The following is a 16,135-nucleotide window of genomic DNA, read 5'->3' on the forward strand; positions in this document are numbered from 1 at the left end:
TCCATGTTAGAGTTGAGGCCCTGAAAAGATGAAGTCTAAGTACATTGAATGTATTGTCTATAAATAAACTCTCTAACAACTTGACTCAAGCATACAATGATGTCATTTACATTGGAGGTGTAAATCACTTGAATTATGTTTCAACTTTAATCGCTCCCCCATAAAAATGTGTCATGCTTCCTTGTGATGATTCTTCAACCCTATTAGAGAACAACCTCACAATATAAAAGGAATTTAAACATGATGTAACTTTAATAGTGCCCCACATTCACCCCTTGCCTCATCACTCATGGCTAATTTAATGATATTTCAAGCATTGATGTGGATAATATCATTTTATTTTTATCTTATGTATATTATTCTACATTGACACAATTGATTTTAGAGGTTAAGGACTTAAGAGTTAGGGGATTTAGGTGTTAGTGGTTTAGGGGTTAGTAGTTAAGGTGTTTAGGTGAGGAAGGGTTAGGGGTTAAGGGTCAGAGGTTGAGAGGATAAGGATTTATGGCTTAGGATTTGGTTCATGGATTATAGGTTAGGGGTTAGTGTCTTTATATTTAATGAGTCAAGGGGTTTATGGGTTATGAGTTGTGAGTGTAGGGGTTAAGGGATTATGGATTAGGGGTTAAGGGGATAGGCAATTTAGTGGTTATTGGTTAAGGGCTTATGGTTTGTGATAATTGGACTCCAAATCCCCTTATCACCACTATTGGGGGTTCCCCTATCAATTTCTCTTGCTACCTTCGCTGTAGGTTCCCTAGACCCTATGAAATTAAATCCTAAGCCCCCTTCACATTCTCTAATGCTAGGATTATAGATATTAATAAACCATGGCTTTAACTCTTATTTCTAACATCCATGCTACCCTTATGTCCCCTTGCCTCATTCAATACTCCATAACATACCCCCCACAAACTTTTTGGTTAGGCCATTCCACGTTTCCTAATGTTATGAACCCCCAAACTTGGTCCCAATGCCCCTACAACTACACCCTTGGGCCCCCTTGGCTAAGGGATTAAATATATTAGGGGTTATGGGTTGTGATAAGGTAGCCCCTAATCCCCTTGCCACAACTAGAAATAGGCTCATGAACACCATCAATATCTACTGTAGGTGTTTTGATGAAACCAATAATGAATACAAAAGTTGTGGCCAATACGACAAGGACCATCAAGATGTTAAACCATCCAATGTAAATATGGTTTTCGATGATAGTGATTTATTCACATAAAATACCCCATAAATTTTTTCTTTGGCATACCCCTAGGATTTAATAATGAATCCAAACTGAGAGGATTCGTTGCTGAGGTGACAATGGCAACAACCTTGAGTTGATGGAAAGTGACACTTTGTGAGCCTTGCACAACTAGGGTGTTAGTTTCATCATCAACAAGAGGCACAATTGACAAGTGGCAAACATATCACATTTAGAGTACTTGGTCAAATTTATTTATGCATTTTTTTCCACCAAGGTACCTTTCACATTTCCCAAGGCAAAAATTACATGTTTGGATAACTTGTCATATTCCACTAGCTTCATGCATGAAGAGGAGCTCACATCCTTTAAGAAGATTTTGGAGGATTTCATGGCATAATCAAGGGTCACATGTATAAGAGAATAACACCATAGCCAAGAATAAGAAAATTGGCATTTGTGCCAGGAGGCAGGGAGTGTTAGGGAGTGCCATGGAAACACAAGGGGGAACTAGCTCGAAATGCATGGAAATGAATGAATAAGTGTGTGTGATAGGGAGTGTCCATGAGTTTGAGGTGTGTTAAGGAGGGAGTGACAAGGATATATGATAGGAAATTTCAAGGCATGCTAGATTTCCAAGGCATGTCAGGGAGTGTTAGGGAGTGCCAAAGAATTCCAAGGAATGTAGGGGTTGCTAACACCACATAGTGCCAAGGGATTATTAGATGTGCCAGGTGCTATGGCATGTCAAGATGTAAACTATGTTGCTCAGTTGTTTTATGGCCACAATTGGACGTAAGCCTTGACATGGTAACTTGTAACTTGTTAAGTTGGATAAGTTGAAATTATACATGAGTAGCCTAAGATGAGTTATATTCAGTTCTTAGGTGAACAAGGCTTAGTCTAGTTATAGCAACTGTAACTTGGTCAAGTTGTTGTAGTTGAGGCAAGACTTGGTTGGGTTCCCAAGTCCCAAAAAAAGTAAGGGCAGTTGTGAGGGCATTATAGAGAAGGAGTGTCAGGGCATGCCAAGGAATGAAAAGGCATGCTAACACATGTCGAATGTTTCCAATGCATGTTGAGGAATTTTAGGGAGTGTTAGGGCATCATAAGGGAGAACTAGGTCAAAATACATGGAAATGAACAAAGAAATGTGTGCGCCAATAGGAATTGTAGGAGGAAAGCCTATGGTTACAATTATAAGAGATTGGTTAAAGAAGTTTTAGACAAAGGGAGACTTTGGGTTGGGCACAATATTGTTTTTCCAATGACTTGGTCGGGTTCCGAAGTTGCAAAAATAGTAAAGCTATCTATGAGGGCATGACAATTAGGGAGTGCCAAGGTGTGCCAAGGGAATGTCAAGAAGTACTAACACATGCTAGAAAATTCCAAGGCATGTCGGGCATGTTAAGACAAGCCAACTACTAAGTCATGCCAAGATGTCCCAGGTGCCAGGGTGTGACGTGAATGCATGCTAGGGAGTGTTAGGGCCAAGTGCTAAGGAAACAAAAGGGAACACTAGTTTCAAATGCATGTAAATTAAGTGTCAATGAGTTCTAGGTGTGCTAAGGAGGGAGTGACAAGGTATGTTATGTAGTTCCAAGGCATGAAAGAGTGCCACAGAAGCATACCAAGAAGTGCCAAGTGCCAAGGTGTGCCAATGCGTGCTAAGGAGTGTTAGGGAGTGAATGAATAAGAGTTTGTTATAGGGAGTGTTAGCGAGTTCCAAGTGTGCTAAGGAGACAGTGACATGGTATGCTAGGTTGCACTAAGTCATGCTATATTTCTAGGGTGACATGCAACCAAGATGTGCTAGGTGCTAGGGTGTGTCAACATGTGCTAGGAAGTGTTAGGGAGTACGAGGGAAACACAAAGGAGAACAAGGTCAAAATAATGCATGCAAATGAACAAATAAGAGTTTGTGATAGGAAGTGTAGTGAGATACAGGTTTGCTAAGGAAGTAACAAGGTATAGTAGGAAATGTTAAGGCATGTTAGAGGCCACGGAAACATGCCAAGATGTGCTAGGTGATACGGTGTGCTAATGCATGCTAGGGAATGCTAAGGAAAAAAAGGGATCACTAGTTTCAAATACATGGAAATGAATGAATAAGAGTGTGTGATAGGGAGCGTTAGTAAATTTCTAGGTATGGTAAGGAGGGAGTGACAAGATATGTTAGGTAGTTCTAAGGAATGCTAGAGTGCTAGGGAGACATGCCAAGATGTTCCAAGTGCCAGGGTGTGTCAATGCATGCCAACGAATGTTAGGGATTGCCACAAAAACACAACAGAGAACTAGTTCAAAATGCATGGAAATGATAAGATAAAAGTGTGTGATAGGGAGTGTCAATGAGTTCCTAGTGTTCTAAGGATGGAATGAAAAGCTTAAATGTTAGGAAGTCCCTAGGCATGATAGAGTGCCAGGGCATGTCAGGGAGTGCTAGGGTGTGCTAGGGAGTGCAAAGCAAGCCAAGAAATGCAGGGGATACTAACGCACGCCACATAGGGATAAGGAATTGTTAGACCTGCCAGGTTCTATGGCATGTCAAGATGTATACTGTCTTTCTTCATTGTTTTATGGCCATGGTTGGATGTGAGCCTTGACTTGGTATCTTGCTAAGTGGGATGAGTTGAGATTGGACATGAGTAGCCTAATATGTGTTATAGGTAATTCTTAAGTGAAGAAGGCATAGTCTAGTTGTAGTAACTATAACTTGGTTAAGATGTTGTAGTTGAGGCAGGACTTGGTTGGGTTCCCAAGTCTAAAAAGAGTAAGGGTAGTTGTGAGGGCATGATAACTAAGGAGTGCCAGGGCATGCCAAGGAATGAAAAGGTGTGCTAACACATGGAAGACAATGTCAATGGATGCTAAGGAGTGTTAGGGAGTGTCAGGGGAACACAAGGGAGAACTATGTCAAAATGATTGGAAATGAACGAATAAGAGTGTGTACCAAGGAGTGTTAGGGAATTCTAGGTGTCCCAAGGATGAAGTGTTTTAGGAGAAGTTCAGAATAGGACTTGTAGGAGGCAAGCCTATGGTTTTGATAAGGCATGGACAAAGCAATTTTCAAAAAAGGGATACTTTGGGTTGGGAACAATATTATTTTTCTAATGAATTGGTTAGGTTCCCAAGTCGCAAAAAAAGTAAGGTTATCTATGAGGGCATGACAAGTAGGGAGTGCGAAGGTGTTCTAGGGAATGTAAGGTTCCCAAGTCATGGAAAAATGTAATGCTAGTTGCGAGGGCATGACTATCAAGGTGTGTTAGGGAATGCTAGGGCATGCTAACATGTGCTAGATAGTATGAAGGCATGTCAAACAAGCTAAGATGTGCCAAGTGTTAAGGCATGCAAAAATATGCAAGGGTGTGACAATGCATGCCAATCACTATCAAGGCAACAAAAGGGAGGAAAAATTTAAAATACAAGGAAATGGACATAAAATAGGGTTAACAAGTAATCAATTTACCTTTTCCATGAGGGGAATGCTAGGCACATCAACACTAGGTGCCAAGTGCCAAGTGTTAGTGCATTATAAGTGCCAAATATTCCTCATTTTATTCTCATATACTTTCCAATAATTGATCTCAAATCAATTTAATATTAAACCATGCCAAAGCATACAAAGTCATCTCAACACATGCCAAACATGCTAAGACTTGCCAACTTCCAACATGTGCCAAGTACCAATGTGTTTCAGGGAGTGATGCATGGTATGAAGTTGTATAGCATGTTAAAGAGTGCAAAGGTGTGCTATAGAGTGCCAATGCATTCTGAGGAGCCTTAGGGAGTACTAGGACAACACAAGGGAACACTAGGTCAAAATGCATGGAAGTGAATGAATATGAGGGTGTTTCAGGGAGTGTCAATGATTGCTAGATATCATGCCCAAGAGGGAGTGACAAGGTATGCTAAGCATGGGTAAGGCATGTCAGGAAATATCATGGCATGTCAAGAAGTTCTAGAGTGTGTTAGGTAGTTCTGGGGTGAGCTAACATGTGAAAAATAGTGCCAAGGAATGCTCAGACATGTGGAGATATGCAAGGTGCCAGAGTATGCCAATACGCGTCAAGGGTTTCAAGGAAAAAAAAGGAATAAACAAGATAAAATGCAAGGAAATGAACACATAAGAGGGTTAATAAGTAGAGACTTTATCTTTTTCAAAAGGGGAATTCTAGGCACATTAATAGTATATTCCAATACATGCCAAGTGCTAATGTATGTCAATGCAATATTATGCCAAGGTGTTCCAGGGCATGCTAGGGACTACACGACATGCCACCACATTCTAATGGATTTATATGCTATGCTAGGGCATGCCAACAATTGCTTGGGAATCCTACTCATGGCAAGATGTTCTAGGTACAAAGATGTTCCATGTATAAATATGTTCCAAGACATGCGAGGTGCCAAGGAATGTTAGTGTGTTCCAAAGCATGTTAAGGTGTATCATGAGTGTTGAGGATTTCTAGGTCTCTCTCATTAATAGAATTGCCAAATCTTGATTATGTATTAAATAATATAGTTCCTACACACACTAGTGGAACTTTATCTAAAGGGAATTTGCTAGATAATAAACCAAATAGATATGAATCATGTGTTGAATAATAGGAAAACTATATTCTTATGACTTCAGGGAAATGATACACACTAATTACTTCTTACAAAATTGACTGAATCTAACCACTATGGCCTTGGACACATAATGAAAAGGACTCTAGAACAATGGTCTTAAATCGTTATCTTTTGACAAAAAATATAGTGACAGGTACATAGCGTCATAAAAAATGCATTGGAATGATCAATGATGACAAACATTTTTTGACCATCACCAAAAGTAACCAAAAAGAGCATTGGTGAGGGTCAATAAAATATTGTCATTAGAAGTGTCACCAAAGAGAGAATTAGTGATGGCCCTTTAATGACCCTCACCAAAAGTATCATTGAAGATGGATTTGGTGACAAACCTTAAATGACCATCACTATATACACTTACAACAACACTTTTTTAAGGACCATCACCATATGTGACATTGGTGATGGAACTTAAAGGCCCGTCACAGGCATGACCCTCACAAATGACATTTTTCCTTGTAGTGACTTTTCTAAACAACTACTATTGCATTATGATTAAAAAATTTATATGTTTTGCAAATTATGGTCAAAGAATGAGCACATTAGATGGTTGATTAAATGATTTCAAAAGTCTTTTTATGCAACACAAAAATAAGAAAAGTATTGTTACACAAGAACCAATACTAATAAAATTTGGTTGACACACAAGAACCAACCAAAGTAATATATTGCAATCAAACGTTTTTCAAAAGAACACTTTGCAAAAGGAACAAAGTTATCAAATGATTATTGGAAGTTGAAAGAAGAATCAATATCAACCAAAGTTCATATAAAAGCAAGACAATTCAAAATATCAAATCATGATTAAAGTAAATCAATGCAATAGATTGCACAAGGACATGCAATAAATTCAGCTGGGTATGTTGGGCCTCCAAAATGTCATGCATTTTTACCTTCATCGCCACTATTTCACTCACATTTCGCAACTATATAACCACGTACCTTACATTAGCCTCCATTTTCATGTTCATATGTGGTGACATTAGTATTTTCCAAAGTTATTAGTTTCAAGTATTTAGAGAGAATTTATGATTAAAAGTTAAAGAAATAACATGTTTCTACTTATACCTAAAGGTGGAATAAGTTTGGTGACAAGTGTAGGTGATTTGGAAGCTTCCAAGACACTCTTATGTGGCCTCCAAGGTTCAATTTCGAAATTTCTTCAAGATTAGAAGAAGATTTGGGATAGGATTCAAACATATCTCATGGGATAAAAATCATGGATAAAGGCATATGTGTCTAATTTGTTGAGATATTTATGGAAATAAGGGGAGAATGGTGGATCTCCATTATAGAGGTAGTTTCTTAGTTTTTGTATAAATAAGAAAACATTCTCCTTTCATAGGGGAGGAGAAGAAAAGAAGAAAAAGGGGAAGCAAGCATGAATTTGTAATGTAGAACTTGAGAGGTTTGGAATCATGGAAGGAGATGTAAAGTGAAGATGTAATGAGATAGAAAGGAGTTAGTTGTTGTAGCTCTGATACCACTTGTTGTAGATCTGATCCAAAAATATAAGAGAATAGAAATAAACCCAAGAATAACAAGATCAAAATAGATAAATGATTCTTTATTATCAAAACCCTTAAGGTAGGGCAACACCATACATTCAATCCTTAAGGAAGGAGAACACTCCACAAGCCATATGCCTGTTCATACAAGAATACTTCTCTTCATCTTCATCATATCTCTCCATGTGGAGTCTCTAGCCTCTATATAGGCCTCATACATACAATACCATGCATCATTACCATGGTTTCCTCATACCATCAACTAATACCATGGGCCCATTACATTATTATTAACTACTTGTGGTCCCTTACATGACATGGGTTAACCACCTTATTTATTACTATGGCCCATCCCATTATTACATTATTACCTTGGGTACCTCCCTTGGTACCCCATATTATCCCCCCTAGGTATATAACATTCCACCCCCCTAAGCATGTTTCGTCCCCGAAACATGGGAAGAACATAAATAATAAGATCTACTCAAAAGAGTAGTCCATTGATACCATGCACGTGCATCTAGCCATCCAAGAGAAAGGTGAACCCTCGATCTCGCTGGTGCCTCGCTCGCTTGAGATGGAAGTTGACTGTGACAGCTCTTCTGTGTTGATGTGTAGTAGGTGGATCGTCTCTCCTTTCTATTCATCATGTGACTACTTGGTTTCCATGATGGTTGTCTTGCGGGGTGATGTGGGTGATGATATGTTGAAGTTTTAACCCACGATGGCTTTTGCTTGACTTCACCCCGCTGTGGTGCATGTTGTGGTGTCTTCTTTTTCAATATGACTTCAACCACTGAACCCTCATCAGATGTTGTGGTATTGTTCATACAATAATACTTCATTTCATCTTCATCTGGAGTCTCTAGCCTTTATATAGGCCTCATACATACAATACCATGGTTTCCTCATACCATCAACTAATACCGTGGGCCCCTTACATTATTATTAACTACTTGTGGTCCCTTACATGACATGGGTTAACCACCTTATTTATTACTATGGCCCATCCCATTATTACATTATTACCTTGGGTACCTCCCTTGGTACCCCATATTATCCCCCCTAGGTACATAACATTCCACCCCCCTAAACATGTTTCGTCCCCGAAACATGGGAAGAACATAAATAATAAGATCTACTCAAGAGAGTAGTCCACTGATACCATGCACGTGCATCTAGCCATCCAAGAGAAAGGTGAACCCTCGATCTCGCTGGTGCCTCGCTCGCTTGAGATGGAAGTTGACTACGGTAGCTCTTCTGTGTGGAAGTGTAGTAGGTGGATCTTTGTTCCTCTCGATCTGTCCTGCGGGGTTTGTTGTCCATGTGGCTAATTGGTTGCCATCTTGATGGTTGCCTTGCGGGGTGATGTGGGTGATGATATGTTGAAGTTTTAACCCACGATGGCTTGTTCTTTACTTCACCCTGCTGTGGTGCCTGTTGTGGTGGCTTCTTTTTCAATATGACTTCAACCACTGAACCCTCATCAGATGTGTCAACACCTGTAACCTGTTCTACTTCAGCCTCTGTTTGTGTTTGATTGTCGACCATCAACTGCTCATCATCTGATATGTCATTTCCTTGAACATCTTCTGCTTCAGCCTCCATGTGCTCTACCTGTTAATGGATGGAAATATCCTGTAATGTAATTTTCTTCTTTTTATACCATAGCTTCAGGAATTTCTTCTGCACATTAATATTGATAGTACCCACGGATTCCATACAAGGGTATCCCAAAACAACATCCATGTTATCCATATCTGAAGCGTAAAAATCACCATGAAACACATACTTATCCATAGAAAGCTTCCTCTGATACCAATTGTTGTAGCTCCGATACCACTTGTTGTAGCTCTGATACCAATTGTTGTAGATCTAACCCAAGAATATTATAGATCTGATATAAAAGTATAAGATAATGCAAAGAAACCCAGAAATAATATGAAATGATACTTTATTGATCAAAACCCTTATGGTAGGGCAACACCATACATTCACTCCTTAAGGAAGGAGAGCACTCCACAAGCCATATGCCTGTTCATACAATAATACTTCACTTCATCTTCATCTGGAGTCTCTAGCCTTTATATAGGCCTCATACATACAATACCATGTATCATTACCATGGTTTCCTCATACCATCAACTAATACCGTGGGCCCCTTACATTATTATTAACTACTTGTGGTCCCTTACATGACATGGGTTAACCACCTTATTTATTACTATGGCCCATCCCATTATTACATTATTACCTTGGGTACCTCCCTTGGTACCCCATATTATCCCCCCTAGGTACATAACATTCCACCCCCCTAAACATGTTTCGTCCCCGAAACATGGGAAGAACATAAATAATAAGATCTACTCAAGAGAGTAGTCCACTGATACCATGCACGTGCATCTAGCCATCCAAGAGAAAGGTGAACCCTCGATCTCGCTGGTGTCTCGCTCGCTTGAGATGGAAGTTGACTACGGTATCTCTTCTGTGTGGAAGTGTAGTAGGTGGATCTTTGTTCCTCTCGATCTGTCCTGCGGGGTTTGTTGTCCATGTGGCTAATTGGTTGCCTTGCGGGGTGATGTGGGTGATGATATGTTGAAGTTTTAACCCACGATGGCTTGTTCTTTACTTCACCCTGCTGTGGTTCCTGTTGTGGTGGCTTCTTTTTCAATATGACTTCAACCACTGAACCCTCATCAGATGTGTCAGCACCTGTAACCTGTTCTACTTCAGCCTCTGTTTGTGTTTGATTGTCGACCATCAACTGCTCATCATCTGATATGTCAGTCCCTTGAACATCTTCTGCTTCAGCCTCCATGTGCTCTACCTATTTATGGATGGAAATATCCTGTAATGTAATTTTCTTCTTTTTATACCATAGCTTCAGGAATTTCTTCTGCACATTAATATTGATAGTACCCACGGATTCCATCCAAGGGTATCCCAAAACAACATCCATGTTATCCATATCTGAAGCGTAAAAATCACCATGAAACACATACTTATCCATAGAAAGCTTCAAATCCTTGTACACTTGAACATCCTCATGATCAACCTGTGTATGTTCAATTTGTTTCGCTAGGACTTGCAATTTCTTTGCCAAGTTGACATTTATAAGATTTTGTTTGCAACTCGGATTGATAGACACAATGATTTTTTCCTTCTGAATCAATCCATGAACCTGCAATACAGAGATACCAGCCAAAAATAACCCTTTTGGTTCCTTGGTTTCCTTCTTTCATGTAAAAATAAAAGCTTTGCTAGGTTGTGTGTCTGTCTGTGTGTGCTTATCCACAAAAATTGATTTACGGTCAAAGCGCTCTATAAGAGCTTTTTTGAAGGCATCCCAATTCTGAAAAGGTCCATTGCAATGCTGATGCCATTCTGCCCATTTGCATCTTTCAAGGTCCAAATACATTTCTCCCCTGCTCAACTGAGTATAATGATCATAAATGTATTCCGATTTGAAATATTTCTCCATTTGTTCTAGCCATTTAACTGGATGAGAGCCATCAAATTTATACAAGTCCCTCAAACTCCGATCTAGGCCCGCCATCACAAAAATATTGGTGAAAACTTGAAATGGTCACAGATCCGTCAATATTGCTCAGAATCTCTATTATAACCTGTTTTTAGAAACGGAACAACCACTCTGCATCTGCCCATGTGGTAGAAATCTTGATCCAGGCATTTGAAATTTTAGATCTGCGCTGCTACTCTCCCGCCGTCACCCAAAATTTCTGCAAAAAGAGCTGATTTTAATTCAGCGATATCTCCCTCATCCGGACTCCGATTCGACTGATTTTTTTTTTGAAATTATGTGTTTTTTCACAAAGATTCCAGATCTATAATTAGATCTGGCATATATTGCACCAGGACTTCTAGATCTGCGCCGCAAAATCGCTGCCCTGAAAATTGCCTGCAACCCCACTGATTTTTAAATCAGCGATATCTTCTTCATTCGGACTCCGATTTAACTGATTTTTTTTTGAATTTGGGTATTTTTTCACAAGGAATACAGATCTGTAATTAGATTCTGCAGATCTGGCACCAAAACGTACAGATCTGATCTGCAATTTCGCCACCCAAAAATCCCTGCAAAAAATAAAAAAAAATTCTCCACGGTTTGCCCAAGAAAGTGCTCCGATACCAATTGTTGTAGCTCTGATACCACTTGTTGTAGATATGATCCAAAAATATAAGAGAATAGAAATAAACCCAAGAATAACAAGATCAAAATAGATAAATGATTTTTTATTATCAAAACCCTTAAGGTAGGGCAACACCATACATTCACTCCTTAAGGAAGGAGAACACTCCACAAGCCATATGCCTGTTCATACAAGAATACTTCTCTTCATCTTCATCATATTTCTCCATGTGGAGTCTCTAGCCTCTATATAGCCCTCATACATACAATACCATGCATCATTACCATGGTTTCCTCATACCATCAACTAATACCATGGGCCCATTACATTATTATTAACTACTTGTGGTCCCTTACATGACATGGGTTAACCACCTTATTTATTACTATGGCCCATCCCATTATTACATTATTACCTTGGGTACATCCCTTGGTACCCCATATTATCCCCCCTAGGTATATAACATTAGTGGTAGGCTTGTAGCATAGAGTTTGAGTTGATAGTTGTAGATTCTTATTTTTGATGTAATTTGTGAATTTATAGAATACATGATTTTGTTCCTTTGATTTTCAATAGAGTGTGCTTTTCCATTCTGCAAGTATGTTTTAGTATAGCATTTTAATTCATGCAAGTGTGTTTTCGCAAAGTGTGATTAGATTAATGATTTCAATTTCATGCAAGAGTGCTTTAGGTTAGTAATTTCAATTTCATGCAAGAGTGCTTTGGATTAGTCATTTCAATTTATGCAAGTATGCTTAGATTAGTTATTTCATTATGCAAATGTGTGCTTTCAAATTCTTGCAAGTGATTTTTAATTTTGAAACTATGGTGTGATTTATTTTTTTTCTAGAATATATTTATTTTTATGTAGATTGTCATTTTTTTTTTTCATTTAACATATTAATATTTCTCTTTTGAAATTGGAAACCAATCTCTAGCACATATAGTGCATGTGTTCCTCGCAAGTCCACAGACCCCCGGGTTTCTAATTTATGATAAGGAATTTAAGGAATTAAATTACCTCTATAGGTCACTTTACTGCTTCCTCAAAAGAGGATGGATTAGTTTCTTCAAGTTCAATAATTAAAGCCATGTAGCTAGTGTACCATTCATGTGACCTCATTTTCCTCCACAAATTTTAAGGAGCTCTGACATTCTCCCTCACATCCTGAACAATTCTATCATCTTCCCTAGTTCTTTTCCTGCCTTCTCTCAATGGTTCTTCTTGAGTGGATGTATCCACTCTTTTCTACTCAATTTATGTTTGCTCCCTAACTTTTTGAGGTTCCTCCTATGGAGCTAAAATCTCCTCCTTTTTTGGGATTTGAAGTTCCTTTGAAGAGAGCACCACATCGCTTTCTCCTCATCAAACAATTTTCATTATGATGGAAGGTAAGTACAAAGGGTAGTTGTGAGGATTTTTTGTGTAACCCACGAATATTGCCAATCCTAGTGTCACCTCAAGCTTCTGCCTTGATTCTTTGGTGACATGGTAGTAAACAGAGGCTCCAAAAATCCTGAAGTGTGACACATCCAACTTTCTCCACGAAAAATCCTCCACCAGTGTAATCATATCAATAATACAATGAGGACTTTGGTTTTCCAAAGAGATTTTTGTGTTACGTGCGTCTACCCAAAAATCCAGTGGTAGGCCTTGGTCGTGCAACATAGCCCTCGTAGCTCCCATAATGCGACGGTTCTTTATCTTGGCTACCCCATTTTGCTGTGGGTTGTGAGGTGTTGTCAACTCTCTTCAAATTACTTCTTTCACACATAAATTTTTGAATTCATTTTAAACGTACTCACCTCCATTATTTCTCCTAAGAGCCTTCACCTTCTTGTTGGTATATTTCTCAACCATTTCCTTGAAATATATGAACTTGGATAATGTCTTGCCCTTCTTCTGCATGAAGAAGATCCAACACTTCCTTGAGAATTCATCAATAAAAAAGAAAAATATTTGTATATGGGAGTGGAGGCTATCGAGAAAGGTCCACAAACATCATAGTGGATCCTTTCCAAGAATGCATGTGCTTTGTTGTCTTGATCATGGAATGTGGATTTTGCATACTTCCCTAAGGTATATGCTTTACAGACATCATGCTGCTCAAGTGCTCCTTTAGGAAGGCCAATGGTCAACAAATATTCAAGGCACCATGATGTAAATGGCGAGGTATTCTATTCCATATTTCATTGACATCATGACTCTACACTTGCTCCACCTTAGTGCTTAATGTAGTAGAATCTTCCACATCTAGCTTGTATAAGTTCTTCACACGAACCCTGATATTATTAACATATCCCATGGTTCTATGTCTCAGTAATGATTTTCCTTTACTGAAGATCACATCATAACTACAATATTTGAAAATTGCAACAAAGATGAGATTTTTATTTAGGCCTGGAACAAACTTGGCATCCTTGAGTTTGAGAGGGGATCCCGACTCCATCTAAAAGGTGACTTTACTAATCCCGATCATGTTGTACCTTCTATCATCCCCTAACTCAATGTGCATATGAATGTATTTCTCCTCCAGGTCATTGAAAAACTCTCTACACCCGGTCATGTGGAAGGATGCACTTGAGTCCAATTACCACATACTCCCCATCACTATGTTGTCCATGCATGTGATAAGGGTGAAGTCAAGCTCTAACTTTGAAGCCAGGGATTCACCTAATGCTCCTCCTGATGTCTTCTTGCTCAACTTTTTGTGTGGAAATTTCATGGCATAGTTCCTAAATTCATGACAATTTAAGCATTTAATTTTTGACAAATCTTTCTTCTTTCTCCCTTAGATGGATTCTGGTTTGGTTTGAGATTTCTTCCCTTTTCCCTTCTTTCCCTTTCCAACAAATGAAATTTTTTCTTCATCCTCACCCTTGGATGAATTCTTGTCTTTGGTGTTCCACCTTATGTACTCATGTACCAAATCATACCATAAGCATTACCAATTCGATAATTTCTCCCTCTCGTTCACCGAATCTTGGTAGATATGCCAAATTTTGGGAAGGCATATAAGAGATAGGCTTACCAAGTCATATTTTGGAACATTTACACGAACCCCGTCAAGTTCATCACAAACTTGTGTGAAACTACTTAGATATTGTGGAATCTTGTCATTCTTATGCATCCTGACATTTTAAATTTTGTCCTTGAGCGCGAGTTTCCTATGGTCAGTACTATTCTCAAACAATTATGTTAGTGCTTTCCACATTACCAAAGGATTTTCTTTACCTTGGATATTTGATACAATGTGATCTCTTACTCTCTCCAAGATTATTCTCCTCACCTTGTGTTAGAAAATTATATATTACGGAGCAATGGAACACATAAAATATTGTAGAAAAATAAACACAGAAAATTCATAAAACAAGAGAGACACAGATATTTGTGGTTCACCCAGTTTGTTCTACATCCATGGAGAAACAACCAGTCCTTTTATTATATTATCCAACAAATTGAAGAGATATAACCTACAACAGATCTGCTGTAACACCCTCTTTGCTCTCAATTTCCTCTCTCTTCCTCACTCAAAATACAGATATACATAGAAGCAATACAATTCCCTCATATATAGTGAGGGGTTTCCTTTTAGGGCAAATAACCATAAATTAAACATAACTTCTACCATTAGATCATCCGCCTAATGAACGACCCAGATTGACTAGAAATTACTATACTTTTACAAGGCAAATTTACATCTATTTTTAGCTTCAGGGGCACTGCCCCGAACCCCCCAGTCGGGGTGGATTGGCTCCCTCAAGCCCTCATGGGGGGGGACAAGTCCCCCCTGCAACCCCCCACGTGGAGGGGTGTACAGCCTTCCTGGGGTATACATCCGACTAAGACCTTTGAATACATAAGATAATCAGGCTCCACACCCAACAATCTCCCACTTGGAGACTGATTATAGCAACTCCATCGCTGCTTCATTTGCTAGACAATGACTCCACTTTGGACTTGGTTGTTTCTCATCTTCTTCATCATACTTGAAGACAAATTGAAACTGAGCAAATTCTCAGTTTCTCCCTGGTCACAACTTTTGTTAGCATATCTGCAGGATTCTGGCTAGTGTGTATCTTTTCCAGCTTCAACTGTCGATCTTCCAATGCCGACCATATGAAATGGTATTTGAGCTATATATGTTTAGTCTTGGAATGAAATGTAGAGTTCTTTGCAAGATGTATGGCACTCTAGCTGTCACTGTATAACCTGCCCAACTCCTGCTTCTTACCCAATTCATCCAACAACCTTTGTAACCAAATCATTTATTTACTAGCCTCTATAGCAGCAACATACTCTGCTTCTGTTGTTGAAAGTGCAACAACACTTTGGATTTTTGAAACCCAACTGACAGTTGTTCCACCTACAGTAAATACATATCCTGTAGTGCTCCTCCTGTTACCTCTGTCACCTGCCATATCTGCATCAACATATCCCTGTAGAGCAATGCTTGAACCACCAAAGCATAATGCTTGATTTGTGGTACCTCTCAAATACCTGAGAATCCACTTCATCGCCATCCCATGTTCTTTTCCTGGATTTTTCATGTACCTGCTTACAACTCCCACTGCATGTGCAATATCAGGCCTTGTGCAGAACATTGCATACATTAAGCTTCCAATTGCTGATGCATATGAAACTTTAA

Source organism: Pinus tabuliformis, chromosome 9 (genome assembly GCF_031772625.1).
Source record: "Pinus tabuliformis cultivar Carrire ecotype Pingquan chromosome 9, CPIR1, whole genome shotgun sequence".
Taxonomy (NCBI): Eukaryota; Viridiplantae; Streptophyta; class Pinopsida; order Pinales; family Pinaceae; genus Pinus; species Pinus tabuliformis.